The sequence below is a fragment of the Plectropomus leopardus genome, chromosome 6, assembly GCF_026936395.1.
Source record: "Plectropomus leopardus strain MGB_pleo_1.0 chromosome 6, ASM2693639v1, whole genome shotgun sequence".
Taxonomy (NCBI): Eukaryota; Metazoa; Chordata; class Actinopteri; order Perciformes; family Serranidae; genus Plectropomus; species Plectropomus leopardus.
The window spans coordinates 16,731,004-16,757,318 of NC_142181.1; the positions used below are offsets into that span (position 1 = coordinate 16,731,004).

The window sequence follows — 26,315 nt, forward strand, 5'->3', positions numbered from 1 at the left end:
ACTGTCCACAGTCTGTTCAGTTACAAACCCAGCGGGTTTATAGAGGTTTAAATTCGGCCTGACCTGGTCAAATACTTCTGACATCAAATTTCACTCCAAAATAGCTTATAACAGTTTTGTACCAGGTGACAGCTGGGGAGCCAAATCTCAGCCTTGAACATCACTATACACATAGAGATGTCTAGAATTGTAAGACAGTAAAAATGTTCTGTCCTCTTTGGTATAATTTCAAATGGCAAATCGCAGTGTGGTGGATCAAACTGAATTACAAGTGAGAGGATTTTCTGAGTTTGTTTCTTTGCATCCCGATATCCACCCTACTAAAGGAAGGCTTGATGGAGTAATAGTGCTATAGGTAATGCTGAGGTCTCATTTTTACAGCAAGAATGAATACCCTACCAAGAGGCTCTATTATAAAGTTTTAGACAACAGCAGGCAAGTGTGGCAAGTGATAATCACCGTTTTTCCTACTGAGAAATAACAATTCAACAATTGTGATTGCAATTGTGGCATTGCGTCCATGTGGTTGCGCTGTATCGTAATTAGCACAGTGCACCAGGAAAGGCACTGCCAAACAGTGTTTCAATTGGTAACGTCTTTGCCACCATAACAAAAAATCACTAAAGAAATCAGAACAAAAACATTTTTCCTGCCATTTAATGGTAATTGGATATTGCCAGTTAGAGTTCAAAAATTGAGTCGCAAGCGGCAGCAGCACCTCTGTTTGTGTGTCTGAACAATGTCTCGTACTTTACCCATCTTACCAGTACAAGAGTTCAAACAAACGCCTGTAAGACATGGTAACTGTTCATTACAATAAATGAGTACAAGACTGCTGCATATACTGATAGAAGCAAACAATTTAGAATATGATGTAAAATAATCAAAATAAAATTAAAAAAGGATAGGTTGTCTTTCAGAAGTGTTTGCTGTAAATTATTTTTGAAATTGTCAGATCATTTAATCTGCTACTCTTCAACACTTTAAGAACAAATAGTACTGGGATCACTAATAACATAATAGATACGATGGACTATCCCTTCAGCAATATGGCCACAACATGTTAATAATTGTATTTTTTTCCAAATCATATAGTTCCTAGTAATTAGACACTTGAGGGCACAGTGCACATCCACACATCTGCACATGATCAGGATGGCACAAACTCCACCTCATTCTGAGCCAGGAAAACCCTGATGATTTGTGAGTGCTCTCACTGTGTATCCCTTTTTGATTTACATCCATCTACCCTCCATCTATCCAGCATCAATAGCACTATCTCTGCCCTGCCGCGCTGCCTGCAAACCCGCCTGGCCTCTGTGCTCTCACAGCCCTGCTAATACGTCTGTAACAGAGGCAGAGCACATTGGACTGCAGCAATTTTGCTCAACAGACATACACACACAGCCACGGTGAGACAGCACACACACACGCACTCAGCAAGGACACATTTACCTCCACATGTGAATAAGTCATACAGGTATGGGGCTGGCACATGAATTCATTTTACCCTCTGACACATACACAGGTGCAGGCATACACAGTGTGTTTTACCTGCACCTTTTAAATTACTAAAACTTAATGCCATTTATGTAACACACATGCACAACTAAATGCTAAGAAAAACATTATCCCCTGTAATTTAACACATACTTATAGTTGGTTAGTATAAGGAAAGCATAGTTTGAGTGTACTTTAATGACATAAATCTGAACATTATGTAATACCCTATACTTTCCTAAAGGGGGTCATTAAAATGTTATTAAACTAGATTCGCAATAACTGTTATGTATGTTTCAGGTGTCATTAAAAGGAAACTAAGCAGGCTCACTGTCACAGTTCCCAGCAGTGTCCATTTTGCATCCTTCAATGAGCACTTCAATTCCTATGGAATCAAAAATAACAGTGTAAAAGCTGTGCGTGTCTAGGAATCCTTGCCTTACCTCTATGTGGTGTGCTGTGATTTGTTAAGACTCAACTTGAAGATACATTGTGGTGACTGGAGATGGGCTGGAAAAGAAAAGATGGCCTGGAGAGATGGATCCAAAGGCCTAAGGAAAGAGAAGCAAGACCGGGGTTAGTGCGTGATTGTCTAAATGGATATCTCTGAAAATACTGACTATTTAAAGCCTGCACATCTTATTCTTACATTGCCTGTAACCCACTACACTCAGGCGCTGTCGTCATGAATAAATAGCTGTCAACAGTACTAGTTATGCTATCTTTACTGACTGTGCAAAAGGGAACACTCTGAGTTAACAAGAGTACAGCCACTCTGGCTGCTCTGCAAGGTTGTACTTTTGCTAATAAATGCTAACATCAGCTAGGTAAAGGCATACTATGCAGGATTGTTGGTTACTGTATGAAACCGCGCTCACCAGAGAAAGTGAAAATAAAAGCTGACCCTAGATTCACTCTCATTTGGTGTTTCACCCTCGCTATATTTGCTTTTTTTCCCCCCACACTGTGTATCTTTGACACCTGCTGGTTATGGTCTGGTACCTAGTCACCGCCTTTTTATGAAGCCCCGACCTCACCTGAACACTGTGGGGGTACATGCCCATAATGTCCCATGCACAGAGAATAAGGACAAAAACAGAAAATACAGGCAGAGGGAAGAGTCTCTGCAGATAAATATACCTTCATAAACTTCTAGAGGGTCATCAGTGATGATAGGGAAGGACTGCTACTTCAGTCTATATATTGTTTTTTAGGAAAAGGTTTATTTACCTTGTCAACCATCTTACTTTAGCAGCAATACAAAATTTGGTAGATTACTTACAGATTGTAATTCAGCTTGACAATAGTTATAGAGTTATTTAAGTGGCAAACCACCCATAAACGACTAACTGATAATACCATTGGAATCGACCAAAAGTACATGATATGTTTCTTTCTCAGGAACATTTGTTTGGTGCACTACAGCTCAAACTGCAGTTGACTTTTAGCATTTGTAGTTTTATGGCTTTGTAATAAAAAAAAGGAGGCTGCCCTATTAATGCCCAAGCCTTCCTGCCCCCTTAGAAGAATATATACTATGCAGGATTTACAAACAAAAGTAATCCCTCTCAGTCATCTCTTATGATGTGTGGCAATGAATTTATCTGCAGAGACCCTGTCCTCTGCCTTTATTTTCTTAATTTTTTGCTGCGTTTGAAATGCCCTGGGCACAGAATGCTGGTGTGGTCAGGACTTTATGAAAAAGAACAACCAGTTGCCAGATCATAAGCAGCCCACATCCAAGAGGAAGCGATGAAAGTCGCAGACACAACGCTGTGAAAAAAAGCAAATATAGCAGAGGGTTGCTAAACACGACAAAACTGGGATTGGCTCTCACTTTCACTGGTGATACTGATTACAGACAGTGATCAAAGGTTCCTGCATAGTATACCTTTAAGTAAGACTCTACTCTCTCAAGGTGTACAAAATACAAAAAGAAGGTTAAGTCACTTATCTGTACTAATGTGGAATAGCCTGATGCGCAACAGCTAAACCTACTTTCCTCCAATTGGGGGCCTCCAGTACTTCCACAATTCTCCACACAGTGTCTTAACACAATATGATATCTCTTCTAAGATACTGTAAAGGAAATCTATATCTGAGTTATTTAAAATAAGACATCAAGACCCTAGTTATATTCATGGCAGGCAGAAACCTAGAAGTAAAAATTCTAATTTTAAATTCCTAAATTGAAAACACTTTCGGCACCTTTACATTTGGGCGCTGATGCAAAAGTTATGTCAGTTTTTTGGGTTGTTGTTTTTTACATTTCATCTCAATATGGATCAAAGGGCTATCAAATTGAAGCTGGCAGTCTGTACTTTAGTGTTTTAGTAAAGAGCTCTCTCTCTTTCTCCCCCTCACAACACACACACACACACACACACACACACCAAACAGGATGCAGACACTTTAGCAGTCAGTGTTTCAGCCAGCTGAGCTAACAAGCTGCAGGTTATTAGAAAATCATTACTCACATCAGAGGCCCAAAGACGTTTCATTCATCACTAAGACATGAAAGAGCAATGTGACACAATAGTGGGACAGCTGATCGTTGTGTAGACGCTCTACATGGCATTCTAAGCAAATGCACACAGATTACCAAAATCTATTAATGACAACACTAGAGACAATACTACATGTTTTTCCTCACACATGTCCTGACAGCTCCTCTTAATGAGAAGTGACAGTAGCACTCGTAACTTAGATCTTTGTGCAAGCCTGTTCAGGTTGGCGATTGTTAGTGCTTTAGTTCTCCTGGCACACACACAGGCTGGTTTTGACACCAAAAGTCTTAATTATCTTCACCAGAGGCATCCCCATTCTCCCTTCAAGAGTCAAAAACATGTAAAACACACACATGCACACACACACACAAATCCTTTCCTGCAGTGACAGCGCCATGTTAATGATATTTTTACTTTAATTGTTTGCCTTCACTTTATGAGAGCTTTTTAGCTCCATGCTTTATTCTGTAGCCTGCTATCAAAACAATAATACACAAGAGGATACTCTGTGGTATGATACGCTGATGCTGCAGCTATGTTTAAGTCCCTTGTGGCAGGTGCTGCTGGCTTCAATGAGATACTTAAAATCATGGCAAACCTCTGTAGAGTGGCCTTTATAAACCACCAGGGTTCCATTTTAAAATATATGCTAATTTAATTTTTAATAGGCAAAAAGAGAAAAATCCGATCTATTTGAACAGTCAATCAGTCCTCAGGGAGGAAAAGTAATTTGTAATAATTTGTTACTTTATATTTAAAATGTTGAACCTGGAATTACTTAATTTACCTCCTTAACTTAATTAATGACAGGATTTTTTTTTGTGCTCAGTGAATTGCTAAATTACTGTTTGCTCTTCAGTTATTTAACTTGACTCCTTCTTTCTCTTTTGATCAGGGGCCTATCTCACATCTCATATTCATTTTCAAAATCTCAAAGGTGAATTTGAAATTACTGGATCACATCTGTAGTATCTTAAAAGCTGTCTTGATATTGTTGTTGTTTTTACTGTGAAACACCTGCAGTGTATCCCACAGAAGGAGAGTGTGGCAGTAGCTGACGATGGAAGGTTTTTATGGGTCTGCAAACGCAGTGCAGGAGGAGCTCTCTAGCTTCTCTTTTTCCTCAGCAGCAGTTTGACTCTTGTAGATAACTGATCTGTTGATCCGTTCACAGCTGATCAGATCACACTTAGTGTGGTTTGCGCAGGACGTTGAAGTATGTAGTCCAAAACAGGAAAATTGCATATTTATATCTCCGTCATTGTTCTATTTGGAGTGTCCTTGTGTTGTTGTTTATCTGTATGATTATTTTGTTCACGTACACAATTTCTATCCCTATTGTTAGTATCTATATGACTCGTCATCAGTCACTTGAATGCGCTGTCATCTGTCATTGTGGCTTCTGTCAACAAGCTGTCAATGAACCATCTGTTTGCGGGTCAGTCGATGTGACATATCTTCCCCTGCGCAGAGGATTGTGGGTCAGAATAGCCAGAAAAGCATGCTGGCTTGCCTACTACAAAATGCAACAGGGTGCATACTGGAATCTACATATTTGGACTTTCTAATCTTTTTTTCTTGCATACTTAATGGTATGTTAGTCTGGGTATTTGAACATATACACTGTTAACCCTAGCACAGCCAACTCTGCTTATTATACAACTATCTTAACGCTAGATTACAATTTATTCACTTTGCACACAAAACTCATTAGCAGTACTGATATCTGCCATCAGGAGATGCCTTATGGTGGACTTGTTGAATGCTTTTTTAAATCTTTGTTCACATGAAGAGGTCCTCATATTTTATTTAATTATAGATTTAATCTAGTTGTAACATCCATTAACATCATTTCACATCTATTAAATTGCAAAACTTTCCCAGGACTTCGCTAAAGCGAAAGCCCAATTAAATGAAGCTTCTTCAAAGAGCTATTCTTCGAGACCTATTTTAAGCGTCCCATTAACCACCTTCAGGTCTTGAACTTGTATTTTTAAAGCACTGCCTTATCGCCTTGTGTGAACCATCACACTGCTTGTCTGTATCATATGATCTTGAAAGTCGTTGGTATTCCGCTCAGTTGGCCTCTATATTTAGCATCTGTTCTTTCCACTCAGCTATTTTAGATTGCGGTGAAATGACCTGTCAGTGAGCTTTGTGTGCACGTATATGTGCTTGTGCATAAATAAGAGAGACAGAGTGTGAAAAGAGAAAGTGTGTGTATGAGTATAAAGCAAAAAAAAAAAAAAAAGTCCGTCTGTGAGGTGTGTATGTGATGGCTTTTACCGACAATCCCCTTGACACTTTAGCTTTGAACATTAAAGTAAAAGAAGAAACAAAAAGTAATGTGGAAAAAAAACAACACCAGCGGTCTGAAGGATTGAAATAAAAGGGGCAGAAACACCCACAGGAAAGCACACACCCTACCCCAAGCACCTGCCACTGCGGTTGCTTTTTTGACCTGTTGTTCTTAGTTTTTTGTGAAGAAGGTAGGGAATTCCTCCCTTTCTTTCCCCTATTTTTTCCATCCTTTCTTACTTTCCTCAGTCACCCTTCTTGGCATCATCTTTTCATTCATTAGCTGCACAGTGGGTGAACTGCAAAGGTATGACGGTGCTCTCCTGGACTCACCAGAGTGGGCAAAGTGTTTGTTTATTTGTTTGTTTATTTTTGCACAATAAAACCACAACAAAAGTACAACACATTAGAACAGATTTTAAGTGAGTAAGTCAGTAAAACTTATTTATACAGCACTTTTCAAAATTAAGGCTACAAAGTGCTGTACTAAAAGAAATTTTTTGTTACTGCCTATTGGTAAAAAGATTATGTAGGTGAGATAAAAAAACAAACAAACAAACAAAAAAAAAAACATAAAGATGTCTCACCAAAACAGACAATGTAAACAGTAATGAAGACAACACAAAAGAAAAAATGAAGCCAAAAAGGTTTTCTTTTTTGAAAAAGGAAATTAACATCAGAAAAATAAAATAAAATATTACATAAAAAACAAAATACCATGTGTTACCTACAGTTTTGCATTCTCTCCTTGGGTCTGGTGATTGAAAATTATTTAATACATAAAGTATGTCCATATGCTGTCCTAACTATATTTTACAACATGAAAAATAAATAGGTTTGCAATATATTTGTTATTTTCTGTCTCCACTGGTTTCTATGCTGTCTATCTCTCTCCTTAATGCGTATGGCACAGTTCATGTACCCGCTAACGTTTCATTGTGCCTGCAGGTTTCTGAAGGTGTCGGCAGAAATTGTTAGACTTTCCAACACCTGTATAAAATCTCACCCACAGGCTAAACCAAGCATGTCACATCAGCAGCATATCAGTGGGGACAGATTCGCAATGAAAAAATAGTGTTGAATTTTTCATTTACATTGACTCAAACCATCTGCTGAACGATGCACCGGCGCCCATATACTCTCAATCAAGCTTGAAGTAAATGCCACCATAAAGTATTGCAAGAGAGGCTATTTCATAACAACACAAGCCAGTACAAATTTTACCTAAACATATATTACTCAATACAGAGACTGAGGTCCATTAAATCAGTTATTTTTTTAGAATGTGTATAGTCCTGACCAACTCAGTCCACTATGTTCTACAGTGTCAATATTGTAGATGCAATATGTGATAGAAAATCACACAAAACATATTGAGCATAGAAATATATATTCAGATATTACACGAAAAGCTTGCTGATTAGGAGCAGCATCAGGTTAGACTATAGAGAATTCCAAGTGTATTTAAAAATGAACTTAAAAATAATAACAACTAAAAAAAAGCAATCACTGGTATGTTGAGTTACCGATAATAAAAAAATCTGTTCTTTGGACAAAAAAAGTTAATCTTCTGAACAATCTGTTTTTGTTTTTTGTACATCACAAACATGCTCATGTATGTTTTTTTTAATTGCCAGATTAGCCTTTTCCTGCATGAGAATGATAGTAAGTAGGAAATATAAAGATATATTAAGGAGTCTATAAACATAATTTTTCTCTCTTTGATAATATTAAGCCCCAAAAATTAGTTGAGACGGAGTGTCACCTTATTATGGTTGAAATGAGCTCTGTGGGACGAGGGTTATCAGTTTTCTGTGTTATTTCACATTAGTGCTATCTTCCTGCTGTGAGGCTCTGGCCATTACTGAATTTTCTCAAATTGTATTTAACCTCAGCTTCACTATCACATAATGTACCTTCTTGGTTGTGGTGCTTCTTGGTCAGTGCCTTTAAACCTTTTGTATTCCAACTCTGTTTTATGATATTGTAATTTTTGAAGTGAAATATACATCTACCAGTAGGCTGAAGACTTAGACCTGACTTAACTGTTGCTCAGGTATGCCAAGACATTAGGGGAATTTCACGTCAGGGACCCCACCCGAGTGCATATATGAAGTAGGACAGTCATTGGTCTGTGTGAACTCTGTGTAGACAACAGCATAAAGAAAAGAGACATCAAAAACCAAAACATGCCCAGTGTAGGTGCTCTTTAAGTCAATTACCAGAACAGAACAGGTCAACATGAAAATGAGAGGTGCTTTAATGGTTAGTTAGCTTCAAGTAAGATCGTTTCAGGCCTTCACCCTACAGTTTAGATATTTCAATAAAAGATATCTAAAGATTTTTTTAAAGGCCTTTGGGTAACCCACTCTTTTCTCATCCCATCTTCTTTGCTCCTCGTCCTCCTCTGGTTTCTCATGACACACTGAATCCAGCTCTTCCCAACCCCTCTTTGTGAACATGCACTCTGTTTCCTCTCATACATTTCCATCATTTCTCTTTGAATCCACCACACCACTCCTGCTCTCCCTGCACCATCCTCCCTCCTTCAGATGCATTATAATTATCTGGTCATCATTATCAGAATCATTCTGTTTCCTCATTATAAACCCATCTGCTCGGCTCTGCTTTGCAATTCAACCAACATGACATAAACACACAGCCATACAGATACTGAAGCGCACACACACACACACACACACACACACACACTCTCTATTTCTTTCTCTCTGTGTCTCCGTACTGTCTCAGCGCTGGAACCACTTGAGAGACTGAACACATCAGGGTAACTGGTGTGAGGTAATTATGTTGAGAGTGAGGTAAAGATGTTGGACTAATCTACTGAGATCCATCGAGGAATGAAAAACTGTCGAGCACCCTCTTTTCCTTGGGTCTTGATGCCACCGAGGCAAAATTACATGTTTTCAATGATGTTTTGAATGCAGTTACATTTTATACAGTTGTTCTATCCATTGGCATTCAGTTTTAGCAATGTGCCAATGTGCATCTCATTTAAGCATTTGAGAAACGCTTGTAGATGATAGTAGGAGGAGACGTAATTAGCAGGACAATAGTTGTAGATTTGTCCCTGGACACTCGAGGACAATTAGAATGAGAAAACAACAACCATGAAATAAAACCAAGACATCCTAAAGACCCATCTGTTCCTGTTTTGCTACTGACACATCATAAAATGAAGGCAGTGATATTATAGAGGGGCATCTAGGAGGTAAAGTGTGTGTGCGTGTAAGCTACATTTCCTGGTGTTTGGTCAAATTTGTGCTCTTGTCCTTCTTGTCTGGCTGAGTAAAGGTCATTTTTAGTGATGACTGCAGTTCTCATAGAGAGGGAGGTAAGTTAATGGCAGAGGATTCATGTGAGACCTCCACTTAAGGGACAGATGCAGGACACAATGAAGAGAAACTGTTACCATGGCTACCACTAGTTTGCTAATCATAGAGTCCATTTAATCAACAAATCATCAAAGCTTCTTTTTTTCTCTGGAGAAATGAATGTCAACATTCAAAATGACCTTATTACACCTACCGTAGTGTTTATCAAGGCAAGATTTGATTAGAAATTTTAATCCCCTTGATGAGATCATTTAAGTTTTAGGAGGGTACACAGGCTTATTAAGTTCTTTTTTAAGCAAAAAAAAGAGAGCAGGTAGAGTGAGGAAAACACAGGATATAGGACAGCACCATATGAATTTAAATACAAGCAGCCACACATGAATATAAAAGGTGCAATGCAATATGCAGCAGAGGGATGACAGTCACATAACACATTCCTTGAGCGTTAAAGCAGCAGAAATAATGCATGAATCTCAGTCCATTTGTCAAACACATAGCAGAGTGTGAGCAAGGTATCTGCCAAATGCAAAAAAACATTAATGAATCTAATAAACTGGAAATTACAGCCTATATTAGAGAAATGCAAAAATGTCTATCAAAAAGCATTTCCCGTGGTTAAATGTTGATGTAATGACCTCTAAAAGCTCCCGGCTGACAGCCAAGCCTTTTAGCACTAAACACACAAACTCACAGTGGCAGAGCGTAAGTGCCTACAGTATGTTTGTGGTAGCATATATGTGTATGTGTGTATAAGTGTGGTCACACATCAAGCCGTGATGTGGACACAGTGTCGTATTTGATATCCAGCTCAGATGTAGTGTCATTGGCCATGCTCACACATATGTGCCCTGTGCCCTGTGCACTTTAGAACACTAACGCTTTTAAGTACAGGAACACACATGCACAGACTGTACACACAGTGTCCTACATATGGAAGCTGTCTCTGGCACTCTCATGCATACAGATACGCTCAATTAAAGGAGGATCACAGCTATAGCTGCAGTATTATGAGGCCAAGCATTTATCAGCATGTTGAAAATCTCCACTAAGTATTTAAAAGTACTTTAAGTTAAGTCAAGTCAAATCAGTTTTATTTATAAAGCCCATTAACATGAAACACAGTTTGCCTCAGAGGGCTTTACAGCATACGACATCCCTATGTCCTTAGACGCTCACATCATCTAAGGATAAACTCCCCCCAAAAAACCCTGTAATGATGGAAAAAAATGGTGAAAACCTCAGGAAGAGCGACTGAGGAGGGATCCCTTTTCCAGGATGGACGGATGTGCAATAGATGTCGTAAATAAGAATAAAATCACAATAATAACAAAAAGGAAAGAGAACGGTCTTATTGATAACATTTTTTGAAAACAGGTGATTTAAAAAATAATAAACAAATAAATCTGCTGAGTTTTAGAAAGGTGAGGAATAATATGATGAAGCATTAAAGCAAGAAGGGTGAAACTTTTTTGCCATTACACACAAGCTATCTAGCCATATGCTAAGATTACCATAACATTAGATTACGTTGCATGATTCTCCAAACACCACTGCACAAAGTAACGCAGCATTAAATCTAAAGCTAATGTTCAGCTACGTGTTGCAAAAATGAACTCATCACTCACCAGGAAAGATTCATCATTTGAAATGACTGAGTCTGTCTGAGTCTCACTCCACTTAACACACAATTTATTACTGTGTTCTCCAACTGCTGCCATAATATAACACATGTGCACCATGGTCACCATAATAACACTGTAGGAGAGATTTTGCTTTGGAGACCCACATCAGCATGCTAACCATCCAGTTATTTATCCATCTTTACAGAATCCCTGCTATCACAACAAATACACAATGCATGGCATCAAAAGAGAATGTTTGTTGTGTTCATTATCTATTTTCTAAACAAACAAACAGTTTGGCAACTGTATCATAAATAGGAGCGGCTCTTTCAAGCTCTGTGTGAACTCCTCTCGCAGACAAAAACAGTGTGTTTGTGTTATGTTTCCGTATTTTGTTCTCACATGCTAAACTGCTAATTAAGGCCAGTATGTCCGTGAAAACGTGCATCGCCAAAATGTTCCTCTCTGTGGTGTACAGAGGCCTGGAGGACTGACAAACCTCATATGATGGAGTTGCCTTGGCAAGCTGTGGTCATTGTTCTGAATTAGATTTAGCCAAAGTGGAATACATTAATAAAAAATAGGATATGGGACAGTGATGTAGTGCAGTCATTTAATAAAATATCACCCCCGTTGTGTTTGAAATAATGTTATCTTTACACTGAATAACACAACACATTTTACAAAATACTTTTCAAAAGTCACAGTTGGCTGCATAAACCCATTTGAATACACTTTCCTGGTTGCACACGCAGCACACAGACGTACAAAGGGTCACAGACAGACATGCGAATGCAGCTCTCTCTCTCACACACACGCACACACACACACACACACACACAGTGTCCCAGCTGTGCAAGGGATTAGAGATTAGAAGAGAGGAAGAGGATGAATCTATCTAAACACAACAGTCCGTAACATTACCACACAGATACATATCCAAACATTTATCCTACATATCAGCAGAGATAAGTTAGACAATGTACATTTTTTTCTTTGTTCACACTCATGCTCCCGCTATGAATCTGCCTCACACTGGCAAATAAGCCCCTCACATCTTCTATAAACAACTGCAAGTCCAAACATTGCGTCTGCTGATAATGTCACCTCTGTTTTGCAGATACAGTACCTCCAATCAGACCTCTTTGTTGCCGCCCTCTATTATTTATCAGACATTTCATTTGTTCTCCTGCTTTCCTTTTTGTGCCATAGTCTAAGTAGAGCCACTATGCAAAGCGGTTGGATTTAGTGATCTGTTTGTTTTTAAACAACTCCATTTTTTCATCTGAGATAGCAGCATGGATATCCTGTAGATTTAAGTCCAGTAAAGCAAATGAAATGTTGAATTAAATTAAATGTTGAATATTTCTGGTGGACAGTACAAGTTTTGGTCATCATGTTTGTTAGGAAATCTGAATAAAAACCATTGATAAGAGTAATATTTGTGTTTTTATTGCAGGATGATTTTGCATTAGGGTGGGAAGCTGTACTAAAACCTTTTTATTTTAATAATGAATAAAAGGGAATGACTCATTCATGTAATGAAACCTGGCCGTCAGCCATCGTGCAGTGTCTGCTGCAAAAACAGGTTGAACTGTGCAATACAGAGAACAGAAATTTTAATTTAGTTCAAAGAGATGACTGGTAGAGAGGAAGACAAAAAAGAAATAGAGCGAAAGTGATAAATGGAGGGTAGAGAGAAGGACGGAGGGAGCTGAACACAAGAGAGAGTTTACTGCATATAAGCTGTATCTCACCATTTGTGTCAGTCTATAGGGTCTTCTGGGGGTTCGGTGTCAATCAGTATGACTGCCTGTGAGTCAGTCTGTTGGAGAGAAGCCAAACTTATACTCTTAATCCAAATGAAGCGATCCCTAAAACTACTTTTGACATGAACTTATTACAAGTAAACACTGGGCACTTGAGCAGCACAGCGCACAAGACATTTAAGTTATCCAGGGTACATCTTTAACACCACTTACCCTCAATCTGCAAGCAATTGTCAAACATAGGTTTGGTTAAAGTGCCCAGTGGTGACACTGTGTGTGTGTGTGCAGGTGACTGGTGATGTCTGGAGTATAATCGCTCTGTCTCTCCTCCAGGCCAGCTTTGTCACATGGCTGATGATGACCGACAGCTGCCTGTGGTGTCCTCTCTCCTCTATTGCTTTTTCCCCTTTATCTTCCTCTATCGTCCTTGTCTGCCTCCCTTTCCTCCTCTTAAAGTCATATTTTAGTCGATTTCCTAATGAATCTGGAAACATATGTAGCGAGAAGAGAAAATACTAAAATATACTTTACAAATCATCTGATAGTCATAAAAAATATTACTCTGTGACAATTGAAGCTTATATTACCTACATGGCTGGATGCCAGATGTAACAAAAAAAAAGCCCTGTTGAAATCATCATGGGTTTGCTTTACATTTTCAGTTTCAACATTATTAGTATTACTGGTAATTGTGTGATTGTCCTTGTGGTGTGCCATACCACTGCAGAAGCTGTTGCTCAATTGCTGTGGGTAGGTACAGTGTTGACTCCATGGTCCACAGCTTTGTTAACAGATTATATTAACTAGGGAGTGCTTGAGTTGCATTATGGGAACTGTAGGATCAAAGGATTTTGGAGCTAACCCATGTGAAGAACTTAAAAGGTCAGGATATTTTCCACGCTGCTGCATCAGTGTTGACAATCCCAACATTATTGGAATGCAATATCAAATCAAAGGAGCACCTTTAGCCCAGCTTATGAAGTCATGCACATTGAAGTGTCCAGTTCATGCATTCACAGGACACCAAAAATACAGCTGTAGTGGTGAAACATTTGCCAGACATAAACATAACTTCCTTAACACTGAGAAAAAGACCTTTATCTTGGATCCCAGGTTGAAAAAGTAAAATCAGTTCACTTTCTAAAAAGTTATGTGATGGCTAAACCTAGCTGTTACTATAACTAATGGTGATGAAGGTGAGCTTAACTGTGCACACAGAGATCTTTAAAGATTAGTTCAATTATATTTGTCAGAATGGCTTATTGGTAGCCGGTCCATGACCTTGACCAACCAGCAACACAAGCTAATCACAGACAGTTTGTACATTATACACCAAATAGTATGCATTGACAATGGCAGCCCATTTAGATACAGCAGCCAGTACCTCCTCAAATCCTTGCTTCCTTTTTGCTATATTTTTCTATTTTTTTGACTCCATGGCCCCCCTTTGCGACTTTTCTTTTCTGTGATATGAATCTTGATTTTTTTTTTAAACTTTGTATAAAAAATGACTTACAATCTACCTTCTACCTTCTACCCTTTTTCTTGTTGGTCAAATGGATTCCATCTCCCCTCCAACTCACACAAAAGCACCGATGTGCAAAATTATACACACACTCACACACAAGTATGATCTCTTGCACCAGCTTCTCTCATCTGAAACAATTTCTTCACCCCCCCCCCCATCTCCCAACCACTTACGGCACCACTATTTCTCTCTATTTAGCCTGTCCACATCACAGAGACAGAAAGAGAGAGAGAGAGAGCGTTCCACCAGAGTGAGTTGATAGGTTGTGATAGGTCTCAGGGAGAAAGCCAGACCACAGCAGTTAACACTGACCTCTCCTTTGCTTTCTTCCCACCTCCCACACAACACCACTACCTGTCTTTCGCTCACTGTGTCTCTCTCTCTCTCTGTCTAACTATGCCTCTCTCTTACTGTGTCCCTTACTTCAAACTCGTCAAATAGTGCCGCTCTGTCAATGTTTTCAACGTAGGAGCATATTGCTAAAAGCCACCCTCTGCATCCAACCGGAACGGGGTTGGACAGCGTCAGATGAGAATGCGGTCGGACAGAACCGTTGGCGTTGTTATGATATGCTGGCAGACAGCTGGAGGGCGGGCGGTTTGGGAGCTGAATGGGTCCCACAAACAACCGACTTTTGTGCAGGATTCTGGAGTTCACTTCCCGTGTGAATGTTTGTGTTATTTTTTTTTTTGCTACACCTTCCCATGTGCCTCTTTTGCCTAAACCTAACCATCCGTGACTACGTTGCCTAATTCTAACCACTGTGACAGTCCGCGCTGTTGTGTAAACATTTAGATCATGCTGCTTCATCCCACCACATGTGCATTTGTTGACATCACTGTAACGGCATCCCGGAGTGTTAACAGCTGATGCAGAAAGATACCTAAAACGTCGTGAGTAGACACATAAGGTCACTGTCAGATCGTCCCCATGTGACAAGCTGGAATGAGAACATGTTGCAGCCCCTCTCTCACTGTGTCTCTGTATATGCCTCCTTCACTGTCTATCATCTACCAATGTGATGTATCAAACTCTTTCTTTTTGTCCCCTGCACCCCCCCCGTCCACCATCCACCGTCCCTGGTCCTTCTTTTTCTTTCCCAATTTTCCGGAGTGTTCTCCAGATAAGCAAGTTGTTATTATACCCCCAGCCCCACACTCTCTCCTAACCTCTTTTGCTCCGTCTCCATTGTCCCTTTCGTCCCTCCCTCCATCTCCTTTTTCTCACCTAAAGCCCCCAACACACAGTGCGATAACAGCGATCTTGCAGGTTCACTGCGTGTTGCCCTGTGCGAGATGGGTCTAATAAAATCTTGGTCACGATCTGTGTCTCTGTAACTGTGCAGTATCAATTTGGAGGCATGTCAGATTGTGCCATGAATACCTGGTGAATTGTAGCACAACTGTGTAAATAGAACTTTCTAGTTGAAAGTTTCCAGTCTGTTGAGGCCTGTGTATTCTACATCCTTTTAGTTTGTATTTCAATTGGTTTGTGTGAAGAAACACATCATTGCATTGTGCAAATTCGGCCCCGTGTTTTTGAACACATTCAAATTCTGACTAGTTGATTTTTAGAAAAAATGCAAACTAAAGTAAAATACTTTTGTTTTACTCCAGTGCTCTCTTGGTGAGCTTTAATGCTGCATCCAGTTAGAGGTGGCAACATTTTAATGTTAATGTCATGCTTTTTATTGTATTTTTGGTTGGCTTTGGATAGCCATGTTAATGTGTGGAAATGTAGTCACCACTGCTCACCCTCCGGACTCCAGTGGTTAGCTTTGGTTTGCACTGCATTGCGCACTGCCTAGGTTAGGAGGGAGCTAGCTTGTGGCACAACTCATTCAGGGATAACTGCTGGCAAAGCTGTCCCGGTGGCATGAAGGCACTGCCGTGGAAACCCTCCTGTTTTCCTCCAGGAAGCCCCTCTTGAGTAAACGGCTTCATTCTGAGCCATAAAACTCTTTTAGCATTGTTAACTATGTTAGCACCACTAACCATGCTGACACTGCTAACATTGCTAACAGGCTAACAGTGATGACAGTTAGTTAACAATGCTAAAGGGGGCTTGTGGTTCAAATTTGAGCCACTTACAATCCAGGGCAACTTGGAGGGAGACCTAAGGGTGGACACAATGTTTCCTCAGCAACGTTGTCAAGTCAGGATGAAGTTACCTGTGGTAGTTACCAAATAAGCAGTGCTGCAGCTAGCTTGCACCAGATGTAGGTGGTGCACAGAGCAGTAAACTGAAGAGTAGAAAAATTAACATCTGGGCCAATAAACAGCTAATTGTTGATATTCTTACTGTCAACTAAACATTTCACCACATTTCTTACCATTTTATATCCAGGACAGCACATAGCCTAATTGCACATGGCAGAGTGCTTTTATTCCTCAGTTTAAAAAAACAGCTGTTTGACCTTGAGATATTAAGTCTGCATTCTCCGTTCTATGCCTCCCATCGCTCTGTCACTCGCCCCTCCTTCCATCCTGTCAACCCCTCTTTTTAATATCCTAGCACTCTCTCCATTTGGTCATCTCTCCCTCCATCTGTTTCCCCTCCTCTACATTTGTCACCCTCTCATTCTGTTCCTCTCGTTTGATCGCTGCCCCCTTAAATTGCCTGCCCTCCATTCCTCCGCTTTCTTCTCTACCCATTAGCCTACCTCCTCATTTGTGCATTCAAACTTACTTATCCATCTGAATTCATTTCAAAATTTCAGCTGAAACTTGAAACTCGCCCCCCTCCCCCATGTCTCCATTTCTTCATTGCCTTCTCTTTTTATTTTTAGTTTTTCAGTCCTTCCTCCATCCATGTCACAACTGTAACTTCCTCCCACCCCTGCTTGCCTCCCCTTAGTCCCCCTCCCACCTGCTCCTCATTGCCTTCCTTCACTGTGCAGTGATCATTCATTTATCTGTTTATCCATCCCTTGCACGCCGGTGTGTGTGTGTGTGTGTGTGTGTGTGTGTGTGTGTGTGTGTGTGTGTGTGTGTGTGTGTGTGTGTGTGTGTGTGTGTGTGTGTGTGTGTCAGTGCAGTGATAATGAGGGGGCTGGCTGATCTAAACTTTGCAATATGACCCAATCAACCCTCACTAATAAGAAAACTTCCATCTACACACACACACACACGCACACACACATTGCTGCAGCGAGCCATGGTCACTATGACACATCATATATCCTGTGGTCCATTCCTTAACACTTGGCTTCCCCTGGACCTCATTACTGTGCAATTTAACAGGCGAATTTGGTCTTTCGGTGTTTCATCTCGCATCCGGTCGCTTTTTCAGCCTCCCTCTCTTTACACCCTTTCTTTTTTATCCTTGTCAACTTTTTTGTCTCTCTCCCTTTTCTGTCTCTGCCGTCTGTATTTTTTTCATTTAAAGACACCGACTAGAACTGTTGTCAAAGCCTATTAGAACTAATAAAAATACTGCAATAGGTGACAATAAAATCTGAGTTTTTTTAGAGAAATTGTTCTTAGGTTTGTTGACTGCTGACAAGTTATTGTGAAAAAGTGATTAGTAATAAAATGTGATTAATGTAAACCTGCAACATTTCATTCTATTGGACACAAACAATATGTCTGGCATATGCTACCTGCTTGCAAACCTTTTTCATCAGACAAATGTAATCCTCTGTCAAACCCTCTTCTATATCTACTTTTATAACAGCCTGTCTCTATCTCTATTTCTCTGTCACTCTCTTTCTCTATGGCCCTTTCAACTTTTAATTAATTTACTGAATGCTTTCTGGCATGACATGTAGATCCCTGTATTTTTGCCAAAGTAGAAAATGAAGTGTATTCACTAAGGCTCACATTCAGGGTAGCGATAAGCCCACATAATGGGGATTTATCTGCAAAATTGTGGGCGTTAGCATTCAGACATAAGCGCTTGTGAGACATCTCGGAAGCCGCTACATGTGCTGGGTGGAGTTTCTCAAAAGAGACATTTACTGAAAAATATCCAGTATTTACTACATCATGTCTGCTTCAGAGACAGAAATGGCTTCAGGACGGTGGCCACTGTGCATTTTTGATTAGACTCCTATTGAATACCCACTATAAAGACAACAAATTGATTCAATTTATCCCTACTGATATTGCATTCAGCACAGGCAGCGTCTTAAGCCCCAAGCCATTTTCAAATTAGAGCAGTTGATAATGTCATCCACTTAAAAAAAAAAAAAAATGTACCAGTGTATTGTTAGGCTAATGAAGAACACACTGATGATGAAGCCATTCCATACTGCACTGCTTTCAGGTCTATTTGAAGCATCTCTTTATATCTCAGTTTCTTCATAAAAAACAACGTCTGAGACTGCCAGTAAACATAAAGTTAGTAAAATCAGACGCTTGGCAACTAGACATATATAAGGATGGCCTGATTTAAATATTCTCAGATGCAACGCCATGACTCAAAGCTTTAAGGCGCATAGGGAAAACATCCTCTCATGAAGTTTTCATCCTGGCTAAAAACCACAGGCTCTCCACTTCTGTGGATGAACTCTGAATTGAAGCCAAACAATATGCTTCATTCATTTAAGTCACAGTATGCTTTCTTTGTGTGGATATTATGGCACACAGGGACTGTACAGAAATTGGTAGTAGGAAGGGGTGGTTGGGAAAGGAAAGGGGTTATGTATTTTTTTCCCTTTGGCTCAAGGGAAGGTGGTCTCAAATTGTTAGGAAAACATTGAAGGCTAAAGCACATAAGGCTTTTAGCATCATAAGATCAAATTCATCTATTTTTAGTATTTGGCAGGAGAGAAAATAATATGGTGCCCAAGTCCCTCAGCATCCACAGCGCTGCCGCTTATGCCCAGTTTACTCATTGGGTTGCTGTTCTTATCGCTTGTTTTTTGTTTGTTTTTTAGCAGCACTTTAATGAAAGCTAGAGAGTGGCCGGGATATTATTTTAGATATTGGGGGAATAAGTCAAAGAGAAAATCCAAAAACTTTATAACACTGGGGAGGTATTTTATTTTTAATAATTTTCATATTGTCTCAAAGCAATTAATTTTAATTTGGATCCCAATATTAGTTGAGAATATGTTTACTGTTTACAGTCATGTTGTAGTCAGTAATTTCTTTACAGTCGTCACAACCTACATTTAGGATCTGATGTATGTATTATGAAACTAAACATTTACTTGATATAAGCCTGCAATCAGACTAATGTTGTGTTCCAGGTTGTTCACACACACTGTCTGTACATTGGAAAAGTAAATGAAAAGTAATGCACCCAAATTCATTCATCCCAACTGTGTTGAACTGTGTAAACTTTGAGTCATTTTAAGGTACATCTTCAACATTTTTCGTTAATCCTAACCACTGTAACTTAAACCTAAACCTAATCTCTTTAACTCTGTTTATTACTTAACTGTATGGAGAGGATGTAACATCATTTGTGGGGCCCTAATTTGTAGGATATTATACAAACTATTGTGTGTGCATTTTTGAGGAATATTACACAAACAGTTCTGTGAGGATGCATTATGCTTTTCCATGGAATTGGGCAAACGGTAGATGGAAAACACCTTTTGGACAGCCGTACAAACAAACAACCACAAATGTTGCCTAAATGGCAGGACAGTAAAACAAAACTTGCATGACAATATATTACAATGGTGATACTGTATTGTTTACAAAGAATGGAATGAAATACATTACATACAATTATTATGTTTTTATTTTTTCATATAATTGTTCTAGTAAGGTCCAGGCTCGTGTTTTTCTCCTTGTGTAAAGGAGCTATGTAATTCTGTCAAGGGGGATGGCAAAGAGTTAAAATATATAACTCTGAACAGCAATGCCATTTACCGTTTTGCCAACCTCTTCTAATTTAATCATCCTCCTCTTTTCCATTACAATAATATCAGGTCTACGGTCTCCCTGATTCTATGTGAATGCAGCATAACCCTAATTATTTTCCTGAAATCACCTTCAGAGTCAAATTGTTCACTTAGTTAAAAAGCTGACATTTCAGGGAGAATGAAAAATGGGAAGTGATTTAATTACAGTGTTTATATGTTGATATGGTCTATTGGCATCCTATAACAATGTAAAGTGTACAATATATCACTATGTACCTGCTGTACACTAGTGGATGAATGCACACACAGTTGGTCGGTTGCACAAACTCCTTGCGAACCTTTCATAACAAGCAACTTTTACTTTAACTGGATAGCTGTGTAAAATTGGAAGAGCGGATCCTGATTTAAAAAGCTGTCATATTTGGATCTTTTTTGGAAGTGAAATTTTTTTTTAAATGAAATAATGAAAGAGTTGCTGCGAGTGTTGCAGGGCCACTTAATTGCCTAAAAGTTTCCTCAAGTTCACCCCGGCTCATACATACCATAGTATAGCATCAATCGCTCACAGCACTTCAGCCTCACCCCTTATTTTACTTTTTTTTCCTCTTTTAAAATTTTCACAATTTAAATGAAAGCATGTGAAGTGACTGTATAAAAGCTCTTCCTGGTCGATGTTGCACTGCCACCCACTGCGCTGTGTTCGCGGCCCCTGGAGGCTCAGTCGAGAATCCAGGAAGAGAAGTTTGAATTGCTTTAACATCTATCCACAGTCCGCCTTTGAGACACAGACTGCGCAGACAGAAATCCCCCTGTAGCGAGCATAAGTGGGAACTGATTTATGGAGACGAGGGTGAAAAAAGTATGAGAAGTGTCTCTTTAATGTGTGGCAGTCTGAGGCTATTATCATATCTATATATTCGTGTATCCCCCTCACCAAAATGAGTTTGCAGCTCAGTGTCCTATCTCACAGAGTGAACACAAACTGGATTTCCTAGTAGCCACCGCTGCGTGTGAAGATTTGTTTCTGTGTCCAGATTTAGACCACAGATGTCTTCTTGTTTTGTGAGTGACTGCTCTGACAACAATGTGAGGGTGTTCTTTTGTATTTTTAACAGCAAGTGATAAGTGGTTGCCCTTCATGAATTATTGGCTGTCTTTCTTGCTCTTCTCATATTTTGTGTACTGCAGCTTTCAGCAGCTCTTTTATTTCATTTTTACCAGCAGGTCAGTCTGTTTTCAATTAGAACTGCGGTTTCTTTTTCCAGTATTGATTTCAATTTAGTCTGGGGTGGTTATGATGTATGTTGCTGTGGTTCTACTTTTTCAAGTAAAGTTTCATATCTTTTTTTTATTTAGTAAGGGTGGTTTGGAGATTGGCATTTTTATCAACAGGAACAAGGGCAGTGCATCTAATAGAGCAGTTTTGCATTATTTGTATTTCATGTCAATCCTGCCAGCTTCAGCGGTGTTGCACTTTTGCTGACCTTGGGCCAAGTTATAGTGGATGTAATTCACTTCTGCCATAATGTCTTCGGTGTGCAGAGAATCTGGCAGTATACCTCACAGTAAAATGATCCATAATATATTTATAGATTCCTTCTCAGATTTCTGGCTTACAGCAGCATGCTAAACTAATCACATTTCACTCTGTATGTCGTGGTATGTGTCTCTGCTGCTGTTTTTTTTTTTTTTTACTCTGCGTCTCACGCTGCTTCTTTCTGAGCTCTGGTGTCTCAAAGAAAAGGTTAATCACAAGGACATGGAGACAAAATTACATATTAAAGATCACTGAGAAAAGGGATTTTCTCCAGATTTGGCTTCACTCGCGCAAGAAACACCTGTGATTATTTGTGCTTCTGCATATGTGTATGAGCTACCTGCGCACATTTTTGTGAGGCACAGCTGTTATCTTCAGATTGAGAGTCCTACCGTTTTTATTTGTATGGTTGCTGCTATATTAGTTAACTGCATGACTGATAATGTGAATAAGAAGAATACAAAGTCTGTTTGAACAAGAGCTGTTTCACCTAAATTGTAATCACACTATTATTAATTAGTGTGAGATAGCTTAAATATTAAAAGTTTACGTTTTTCCATGCTACACTATTTGTGTGTCATATCTTCAGTTTAGCAAATATTTTCTCAAATCAAGGACATTTTTAAAACTCATTTAATTTTTATTTTTGGACTCTTGATGCCCTGCTCTCTTTGTTATGTAGTATATAATGTACAAATGCATTTCCATCATAACTAGGGCACCTATAAATGCAGCTTTTTTGCACCCTCAAATTTGTTGTCAATGTAGAGGCACAGAAGATGCACGCAAAAGTTAGAACAATGCTGTCAAAGGGAGCCAGTGCCGATTTTTCAGGGCGCTGCTGTCGCACCTGAGATAAATGAAGTGAAACTTTTGGAATGCAGCTGTGCGCTGTATAGTATGTGATGAGGAACAACTAATTACCATTGGCAGACATCTTTAATTTCTCCTGTAAGAATCAGTCTGAGGTAAAAATGAAGGAGAAGCTGATCATTTTTAGTGCAGGACTACCCACTGCTTTACATCCATCCAACAGACAACATTTTAAGTCTGATACACGCTTCAAAAACAATGCCTAAAAAAGAATTAGCCCCTGTATGGGAAATTCTGGTAAGTCGGCTATGATACACTGCTATTTTGGGTTAGTTAGGAACATCAGTGACAACCTGTATTTGCGCCCTTGCCCAGCCAACACTTGTTTGTAGGGCCCACGTAGTAAATGGGCTTAAAACTGGGCCCTATATGGGATTATTTACAGCTTCAATAATGGGCCCATGCCAACTGCCCACATGGATGGGTTTGCCAAAGTGGGCCCCACATGGGTTATGCCAAGGCTACCTGGGTACCACGTGAGTATGGGCTAGAGCTGGGCAATTAATCACAAAAGTAATTGAAAGCGTCATTCAGAATTATTCTTTTTTTTTTCTTACTTAAAAAAAATTCAGTTAATCCTTTCCCCACCCTTGAACCGACGTAATCTTGCTGGTTATTTCGTTTTTTGGGTTGTTTTTTTTTTTTTTTTATAACTCCCATGCATCTGGCGTGAGTCTTGCACTTGTGGCCTCTGTCTTGCGCTCTCACGACACAGAGGAAAATCTAATGCCAGAACACTGTGACAGCAGAAGTGTTGAACATTCGTGTAATTAAATGAATGACTTTGAGTCTAGAATACAGCTGAGTATTTGACAACCGAGTTGTATGTGCCTCCATGGCGTTTCATTATCGCGGAGACAGACAAACAGAGCAGAACTTAACCTCACAGCACCAAAGTGTCGGAATTAACAAACAGCCAAACATTCAGTGGAAAGTTAGTTCTTTAGACTTCCACAGACTACTTTTTTTTAGTTTCAGGTTTAGTCAGACTTTGGCTGGAATTATTTAGAAACACCAGGACGCATCGCTCCATGTCTCATCTAGCTGCTCGCACTGAGCTCTCGTTATTATTACCAGGGCAGATGTAATGACTTGGCCTGTGGGGCCACAGGAACATTGCCTTATTATCAACCTCCCGCTCACTGGAAATGTTAGCAGGCTGTTGGCAGCTATAGAAGATGTAGGCCTACTCAAAACTTTTTTTTCCAAACTATTAATAGCACACAGCAAAGGTTCAAGTCAGAGTACTGCAGTCAGGAGAGGTTGGCCTGTAATCAACACAACATACTTAAATTTACCTGAAGTTTGTTTAAGATGGAGCTTTTGATTCTTATATAAAGCTGGATAATTTAATAAATGATAATGCGTCATGTGTTTATAACACTCCAACACACCATGGTTAAATGAAACTGTGTCAGTGAACTATGAGGGCAAAAACCAAACCAAAAAATAAAAAATAAAAAGACAAAATAATTTTTCATTAATCATAATCGAGGTAAAATGTTCAATTAATCATGATATTGATTTGAGCTAGCCCTAGTGCGGGCCCAAAATGGGCATCTTATCTGGGGCCCACTAGGGTAAAAACCACCCATGTGAGCAATTGGCATGTGCCCCTTATGGAACTGTCCAATAAAGGTCCCATTTTTAAGCCCATTTACTACCCACATGGACCCTACATACAAATGTTGTCTTGGTGAAAGTAGAAACAAGAGCACCTGCCCTGCCCGCCCTCAAGGTCTCCAGGTATGTGTCCCTGCACTCACCTATTATTACCTCAAATGAGACAAATAAGGTCTGCAAAAGATCTGACTATATTGGTTGTTTGGTTTTATTGCTTTTTGGTCAAGTAGTATCTCATTGTTCAGTTTGAGGTTAGTTTAGGTACATGACTCACTTTTAATTACATTAAGAGAAAGGATCAATTAAAAAAAAAGCACTTCATTTGAAAAGCAACCGCTTCCTGCACCTCTTATACTCCACATTGTATTGTTGAGATGTTAAACCACTGCCTTTTAATTCCACTGGGCTCCGCCTCCTGTTTCACATGTGTGAAATTAAATTATCATAGATAAATCAAACTGTTTTACTTTCCATGACTGTAATTACAAATTCTGTAATTCTATGCTGAGTACCCATCATGGCTCTCCTTTACCACTGTTTTTGTCTATTAACAGTCATGAGTGTGAGTGTGCACTGAGTCAACTCTACAAGCAGCCAGCCACAGACAGTCGAGTGACCACTTTCAGCAGGAACAGTTCAAGTATGAGTGATTGCAAGTGGAGTGGTTGGTGGATGGATGGATATTTAACTAGTCCGTTAAGCTGCAGCACTGGGTAACAGGCTTTCTGTAGCACTGCTGGTCACCTTTTAACTTTGGTGCTAAGTGGTGCCAGGGCCAACTTCACAAGGTAGAAACACAAAGCAGCATTCCCTGACAGGTTTCTAAGGCAAAGAGGAAAACCAAAACTGTTGGTTTAGAAAGAAAGGACAGGGAGTGATGACAAAATAGAGTCTGTATTAAGGTATTGTAGAATAGAGGGAGGGAAAGACAGACATACAAATAAGGACAGATAAAAGAAAAACAAGAGACAGGGCTGCTGAGGCACTCTGGTGTCATCCTCAGGCCTCCCCGAGGGGAAACACACACAGAAGTACACAGAACAACTGTGCCCTTTCTGTATTTCATCATCTTCCCCTTTTAACACTTTGCTGTCAACTTCCCAGCTTCTTCCTCATTAACCTTATTCCCTCTCACTGTTACCACTTCCTGTTTCCTCTATCCTTGCCATTCATCTTGCTTTTTTTTTTTTTTTAACAAACTGTCATTTTCTCTTTCATCTTATTTTTCCTCCACTTTCCACTCTGTCATTGTGACAATTTAATCCTGCAGCCAGTGGCTATACAGTATTGGCAGCCTTAAAAGTATGTATGATAGAGATAGAAACTGTTTGTGTGTTTGCGTGCGAGTGTGTGTGCGTGCATGCGTGTGTTGAATAGATGCCAGTTGGCCTGTGGTGCAGCAAGCTGTCCTAATGAAGTGATCCTATGCACCCCTCCAACCAGTCTGAAAGCTGTTTTAAAACAGCAAGTACACAGGGACCAACAAAACATATAAATCCATTATAGAAAATATCATGAGAATGATTTAAAAAAGAAATTAAGATGGTACCAACAAAACAAAAGCCCAGGCGAATGCCACAGACTTCTCTGGGGGTTCATTCAACAAAGACTGCCTTGTTTTCATACTTATAAAAGACGATATCAGCCGATACACGGTGAGAAACTGGCAAGGCTTTAAAATATGTAACAACTGGTTGCATTCAAAGCCACCAAGTTCTCCAGGGTATTTTGGGGGAACATTAAGATCTTTGAAACCTGACCTAGACTTTAAAAAAGAAAAAAAAAAGTTCTGTGCTGTCAAAATTGGCCCATAGAGGCCGTTTGTAATAAAGCCACATTGGAACAGTGGGTTATACTAGCACACCAAAGTTCAAACATGTTTGTAAC

General features: G+C 39.5%; 2 protein-coding genes across 4 annotated transcripts in view; one reads left to right on the top strand and one right to left on the bottom strand.

Moving 5' to 3' along the window:
- The window catches only part of LOC121943434 (leucine-rich repeat and fibronectin type III domain-containing protein 1-like protein), a 218,139-nt gene that overhangs the window by 129,289 nt on the left and 62,535 nt on the right, over positions 1-26,315 (bottom strand). For all 3 annotated transcript variants that reach the window (XM_088078885.1, XM_042486956.2, XM_088078884.1), the window contains exon 2: positions 1,944-2,051. The gene's annotated coding sequence lies outside the window, so the exon portion shown is untranslated. The remainder of the gene's footprint in view (positions 1-1,943; positions 2,052-26,315) is intronic.
- Positions 1-26,315, top strand: part of vps53 (VPS53 subunit of GARP complex) — a 357,717-nt gene that overhangs the window by 27,024 nt on the left and 304,378 nt on the right. The gene's annotated exons all lie outside the window — the stretch shown is intronic.